Source organism: Triplophysa dalaica, chromosome 4 (genome assembly GCF_015846415.1).
Source record: "Triplophysa dalaica isolate WHDGS20190420 chromosome 4, ASM1584641v1, whole genome shotgun sequence".
Lineage (NCBI taxonomy): Eukaryota > Metazoa > Chordata > Actinopteri > Cypriniformes > Nemacheilidae > Triplophysa > Triplophysa dalaica.
The window spans coordinates 1,956,917-1,964,679 of NC_079545.1; positions in this window are offsets into that span (position 1 = coordinate 1,956,917).

Genomic DNA, 7,763 nt, shown 5'->3' on the forward strand with positions numbered 1-7,763 from the left:
ACTGGCAACATCATTACTGATGTTAGCTCTAGCGCCAAGATGACTTCCTCAGCTCCCTGTTCTTTTACACGCTGGATTTGGCTTGAGTTTTTTCCAAATAAAACCTCCGGTTTCCTCTCTACCCTGCTGGAAAATCAAGCTTAAACTAGATCACATTTGTAGCTGGTTTTACAAGGTTTCCAAGATGGTCATTGATGGGGTGTCCAAGCTACTTAGCTTGGTCGATATGCTCTACTTTGGTTTCGACATGTTCAATTAAGATCTGAGATCGGTCACAAATGTCTTTTTCAATTCAAGGCCCCCCTATTGTCCTCAATAGTGATCAACTCTTTTTCCAATTAGTCTGCCCAGTAAAACATTCTACCGCTTGGCATAACTAAAAAGATGTATATTTGACATTTAGGAAATGTTCAGATTTTCAGTTTGATTGATTATTTGAATGCTTGTTTTTATTTGAAATAATTTAAGTCATTTTAGGCCCCCCTTGTGGCCGCCGGACCCCCTGACTAAGAGAAACTCCGTTGACAAGCATCAAACCAGCGACCCTGTTCAAAACACATTTTTCAGTCATGAAAAGTCTGTCATCACAACTCATTTGGTGTTTTAATGATCTAATGACAATGATGGCCAGGCAGAGTAAGATACAGTATGTTCTCAATTCACAGCTTTTTATGTTTTTTAAATTTTGTCCTGTTCATCTAACCTATTCTCACAGGAAAAAGTGACTATTTTACGAGTAGACAATTTCGTATTTATTCATACGATGTGAGGACCACATGAATAAAAAACAACAAATGATTTATCTACCAAACATACGATTATTCGAAAAAAGTGCAACATCTTAACACAGAGGTATTTGACGTTGTACAAATTCACACAAAGTTGGCACCAATTCGCTATGAGGTTAAAAGTTACTCGATGCCATGGGATTGTGTTGGTTCATCACAAAAAAGTTTGTTCTGTCCTCTATACCGATGGTTCTAAAACTTCTTCGTTGTAAAGCCAGCCCCCTTTGTGTAGAGTGCATTGCTTTGTGCCCCCGAAATAAAAACTTCAATCTTAAACTAAGAATTTTAATTTAAGCAAAAATACAATCAGTTAACTAATGCTGGAACAAACATTCATTTTTTTCCCTGATGTTTGATAGAGTAAAATCTATGAACATGTTCTATAAAATGCCTCAAAATCTGTGCCCCCCGTGGATCCATCTTAGTGCCCCTCACATATAGAATTACACAATGTGTAACCAAAAGAGAGCGTACAATTTTATTACTTTTACCAGATTTTTCCAGTAGGTTTCTAAAGAGGAAACTGGAAGTAATTTGTTAATAGAATGTAAATTTGTCAACAATTCCTTAAAAAATTGCCTTGTCAAAATTTGACTCTTATTACTCTTATTTCCTTGTTCTCCCTGTTTCCCAGACTCTGACATGCTACATTACTCTCTCTCTCTCTCTCTCCCTCCAGCCTCGTGTTTTCCCTTTGGACCGCTGCAGTAAAAGATTACAGTAATCGACTGTAATGACTTCATCATTGTTTATCTAATTGAAGCCCCTCATACCAATAAAACCCAAATCCCTGTTGGGATTTCTAAGTGTGTGTGTGTGCGTGCACATGTTCTTTTATATATAACATTGAGCACACTTTTATTTGATAACAGTTTTTGAACAATGAAACACGAGTATACACACACACACACACACACACAGCGTTTGATGGGTTACTATACAGTATGTGTTGAAATGTAATAGTCGGGGTTGTGAGATTGTGTAAATCTGAAAGCTTAAGTATAAGCGATAATGAAAGTCACGGTTGACTTATCAAACAGCAGTAATTAATGTAGATAGCAGATCTTGGATTTTTTCTCCACTTTTGCTGCAGTGCCGAGCGAAGAGATGTTGTGATGTGGGGATTATCAAACAAGGCATCGAATGTTTCTCTAATATTTAAAGCTGCAATCTGAGGCTGTTTTTGGTTAAAAACAAACAAAAATCATTTATTGAGCAAGTACATCAAAATCATGCCATTTGACTTCAACCCAGCTGAAGTATGTAAAGTAACCTGCAATGCTATGTTTTAAGATGGCGATAGAGACGCAAAAGTTACAGATTGCAGCTTTAATAAATACATGAAAAAATTTAGTACGCTTACTGTCTCATGTCACGACCACACACACATCATCATCATCATCATTGACCATTCAAATTATTACTCTGTCGCGCCAGTCAGAAATAGCTTCTGAATTTAATGCAGACATCATTTTCTATTAGGCTATGGAGGTGTTTTTCTTTTCTTGTAAAAACATTTTCTCAGCCGTTTGTGGGGAAAGTGAGACCATGTACTCTCTTCCTCCCTCTTTCACTCGCTTCACTCCCTGTTTCGTCTGCATGCTTTGCAGTCTGTCTTGGAAATTTCTGCATATGTGTATCTTTACTGCAGACAAACAATGAAAGGGTGTAGCAACGTTTTCATTTACTGTGCAAAGCTGAAAGATATCCTTTAGGGAAAGTAGCTAACTACACCACAGGCCACACGATAAAAACTGAGCACAGACTGATCTTCAGATCGTTCTTTCTTATGCCCCTCCCTTACAGAAATGAAATATACTATAAATTAATTTTATTAATTATTCTTAAGAAAGGTTCAAGTGCATTGTAACTATACTTTATGTAATGAGTAATATTAATGTACTAGTAGTATACTTGTAATACGTGTACTATTTTAATACTACTTTTTACAAGCATACTTTTCAGTATACTTTAGGTGTAGCAATAAATACTAGTTGTTTGTACACTACAAGTGAACTTATACTGATAGTTTGTGGGTTGTAAAGTGTACTTGAAGTATTATTTCAGCAGTTTTATATTTCAAGTATACTTGTAAGTTTCCCTTAAATGTGATTAACATCATACTCATATTTGAATTTATATATTATTTTTGCACTTAATGTATACTATACTTATAAGTTCACTTGCAGTATACAGTGTATTACAATACAACACAACTACTGTTACTTGAAGTGTACTTAAATGCTTAATAAAATGTGGACCAATTTAGTTCTAAGTAGTATTGAGATACTAAACTGACAAGCATACTATTAGTACATTAATAGTTAGGTAATCATTTTAATTCTTGATATGTACTTTTAAGTGTACTTATTGGTTTGAAGTAAATTACTGTGTACAAAAATTACCCAGAATGCACCACATCCGTTGACTTTCATGTGTTTTTTTGTACTCTGAGTCATCTCAGAGAGAGCGAGAGAGAGAGAGGAAAAGAGGGAAAGCATGAAGCTTCTGTAAGCAAAGACACATCACAGGTAGTCTGAACACCTCTAGCCTCCTGCTGGATGCCTGCGGCTGGTGTTTATCACTCTTCAGCACTTTGAGGCCTGCTCATCCATGAAGATGCCTCGGAGTGCTCTGCGTTTCCTCTTTTTCTAGGTGTTTAGCTTTCTCTTTTTTTCCACGAACATAGAGATTTTGTGATGCAGTATGGCCCTCTCGTCCTTTTATCGATGCAACACATACATCCATGTGAAGTGTCACAACGCCAGCAGCTAAATATAGAAATGTTTCCAAGTCTCTTGAGTGGCAGGTATGGAGCACACTTTGCACATTTTAAGTGGCAATCTGCTTTGGAGGACAGGTTCTGTTAGCCGTTCGTCTTTTTGAATGCTTGAGCCGAGAATACAATCACACAGATGCTGTGAAGTGATGTTCAGTCGTGTCATCGATTATAGAGCGCACAAGCAGGGCTCAATGTGTACAAATCCCATTCCTTCCCTCTATGGAAAAATTGATTTTTAGTGGTAAAAATGAGTTCAGCGATGGGAATCGCTTTTGGAAGTAACAAGCAAGTTAATCAAAGATCCTGTTAAATTGATGAATTTGCGCAAAATTTCGAAAGAAATACAGTCTTAGCTGACTATTACCCATAATTCAACACAGAGATCCGCCAATTAGACAAGCACTGTTACCATAGAAACAGGGATCACAAACAGCTCCACAGTAACCGTCTCCAATACGTTTTTAATATTGTAACTAATCTAATTTCACATTTTCCACATTAACTTAGTGGTTACAAAATCAACATGGCACATTCTGCATATAAAGAACGCTGCAGAAATAAGCTTTCACACAATATCATATATGCATGATAAATCATTACCTCTCGTAGAAAAAAAGTTTTTGCAAGAAACAAAACATTATTATAAAACAAATATTGTATTTAGTTACGCTTTTCAATAACTAGAAACAAACATTTTTGTACTGAGTCACAGCTTATTTTAAGCAAAATTTTCGATCACGACCAGGGTTGCCAATTCTACTGTTTTTCGCCAAGAACTGGGCTACTTTTGAACTTTTGCTTCAGGTTTTTTTATTCCACAGGTGACGTTCATCAGTGTTCATTCCTAAGTGGCTGCAAAATATCTGTTTAAGGTATAGGAGTGGCATATTTTGTGTTGTTGGGCAAGTTTTGTTACGCAGATCTGGCAACCCAGGTCAAGACAACTTTTGGAATATATTTAGTATGTTAATGATTATGACGTGTAATCTTTTTACATAGTTTTAAGTTCTGTCTAATAAACTTACATGTTAAACTGTTAAGTACACTTAAAGGAAACTTGCAAAAAGTATGCTTGCTGTTTAACTGCTAAACTAGTAGTTGAGCTCGTAAACTATAAGTACATTAATATTAGTACACTTACTACATTAAGTATACTTAATATATACTTTAATTTTATTGAACTGTTTAATTTTCTTCTGCTGCAGAGCAAATATAAACACAAAAACAAAATCCACATATATTAAAAAAAATTAAGCCATGCATGCTCAGAAATAAAATTGTATGCGACAGAATAAACCGACAGCCTTAAGACCCAGCTGTAGCTTCTCTAAACCGGTTGCGTCTGTGGTGATCTTCAGCCAAAACTACTACATGAATCATCTTATTAATATCCATGATAAACTTTTCAATTGTTCCGAGTCCTTGTGCTTTCAACAGGGTATTCAGCAGTTGTGGAATGGCCCTCAGTTTGGTCTGTGTTTTGAGACAGAATAGACTGCAGATTATAACACTGCCTTGCGTATCACTTTTTCCGACCTCGTGCCTGATGTCATATGAGCGGCTCATTAAACACACGCTCTGTGTGAATCCCACAAACACGGCAGAAAAATATTGTTCCAATCACTAAAAGCTGCAGGCAAACACGTATGAGAGCGTCACGTTTCGTGTAAGCACTGAGAAGTGTGCTTCTGAAGTCAATGCCAAAGCAAAGTCGAGAATAAAATGTACATTTCTGTTATTAGTTGGTCACCCTCCATCGTTCCAAACCTGTATGCTGTTATTTTGTGACGTGCGACAGGAATTTTAATGTAATTCTTTTCCATACAATGACAGTTCATAGGGGCATGTCTGCCAAGCGTATAATGGCCGTACAATTTGTGCGAGAAACAAACCGAGTCTTCATTCCAGATGCGGCACGACAGTCATGAATGATGTCAAACCCAACCTGTCATCGTGTGTCATAACACAGTTTTATTGATTCTGGATTTCATAAACTCGGCAGGGGAGATGAGTATCAGTGCAGTGATTTACATTTTGGCCCACGAGACTTTTTTGGATCCTGGTGGCTGATGCATTCGGAGCGGACAGCATTTGGGTTTATCATGTAAAATATCTGCGCTGCTGGAAGTCAGCTTTACATCAGAAAGCTCACTGAGCCGAATGTAGATATTTTACAAGATGGATGGGTGAAGAGACTGATGGATGAGAACACAGACACATCAGCATGGAGAAAATAGCTGTAATCTGCGGCTCCAGTGGACGTCTGTCCTTGCTCGGACACTGAAAGCTTCGAAATGATATATTGTGACAGTATTTACTGACTAAAGTGAAGTGCATACTTCAGTATGTTTTATATAGGATGTGTGGGTGCAGTATACGTACTATAGATGTTCTATATTCACCCATTTTTTCATTGTCATGTCACCTGTATTTTGTTCAACTATGATGTATTGACATCAACTGTGAAAATAATTTTAGAAAGTGTTTCAAGGCACAATATGTAGCCTGTGTACCAAGTTTTTTGTCTTTCTACCAAATAATAATCTGGTACCTACAGCTGTGGAAAAAATGTGTGTGTTGAATTTCAACAAACCTCCGTAATGACATAAATCCTCTCAACAGCAATGTGAAAGACTGACAGAATGCAAAAAGATCAGGCCTATCCAGGCGTATTTGCATTTTTATTGATCTTAAAATGCATGTAAACACATAGTTTTTTATGGTAGATCAGTGTTTCTGAAACTGGGGCTGTGGTCCCCTCGGGGGCCCAAGATGGTTCCAGGGGGGCCCCGGATTTTGTGGCATTTTATGAAATATAGAAATTTAGCATAAATTTTGTGCAATCAAACTTCCGGAAAATAAGACCACCAACCAAATGAATTTATGTTTCAGCATTGTATAACTGAATATGTTTTCGTTTTAGTTAAAATTCTAAGTTTAAGATTAAAAGTCTTTATTTGGGGATGCCACAAAGCAATGAACTCTGCACAAAGGGGGTCTTTCAACTAAAAAGTTTAAGAACCACTGTTGTAGATAAATATAAACTTTTTGTTACTTTTACCAGCTTTCTAATTTCTGCAAAACAACACAAAAAAATTCGTTTTAAATGTAGAAATTAAAAAGAATAGTTGTCACTAGTTCACAGAATGAAAAAAATTACAATTACAATAATATTAATTATGTAAACATGAACATAAAAATAGTAATTTCAGAATAAGGAGTCTCTTTTTCCCACAGGTGTATTTCAGTTGAAAGAACGTGCTATTTTACATTTTACATAATTTATTGCTTATTGTTTTTTGCATTCAAGGTTTTGGACACGTTCATTACACGTACTGATTTTTGCCTACTAGATAGTATAGAAGAATGTGATTTCAGACACAGAGCCCCTTATAAAAATGCATGTTGGTGCATGTTTTTCTATCTGAATAGATGTTTGTCTTTTTAATCTTTTGCCTGAATGTTTCTGGAACATTTTATCTTCTGCTGGTGTTGTCTCAGCACTCTTTTCTCGTGTAAAATGCAAACATTCATCCATCCATTTAGTTTCTCTCGTCAATTTATTTGCAATAAGAATTGAAGTTCATTCAAGTCAAAACTGAAGTATTGAGACAGTTTCTTCTCCGTTGAATAGAAGATCTCAACCAACTCTGGTTTTGAAAAAAACAACAGCTCAGTGCAAGAAGCAATCGACGTGCCATTTATTTGGCTTCAAAACACATTTGAGTTGAATGTGAGAGAGTTCGGGTAATCAGTCAGTCTAGACGATGATTAGCTCTGATTGGCTCTGACCTCACAGTGCATGCTGGGATCTGGTTGAACCGTTGCATGCCCGCCGTCCATTACAAGTTCCCAAACTACTGATGTTTTTAAGTCTCTAATGGAGCTGTAGCTTTAAATGCCATGTTGGCAGAACAATATTTCCCAATCTTTTTTACATCTTAATAGGCCCGCACCGTCTCTTTATACTATACGACATGTTCCAGAACACCCGCTATGTGTTATTGTGTAAATGTACTCTTGTAAGAATTTATTTGTTGTCGTAGCCACCGGGGGGAAGTTTTGAATTCTTAAAATGTATAATATGGAGCGTTGAGATGAGCATATGAGATGCAGATGAAACTTAAGCAAACGTTTCTATTTGCTCTCTGTTTAATCTCATTGATATCTATGGGAAATGACTGAGATAGCGA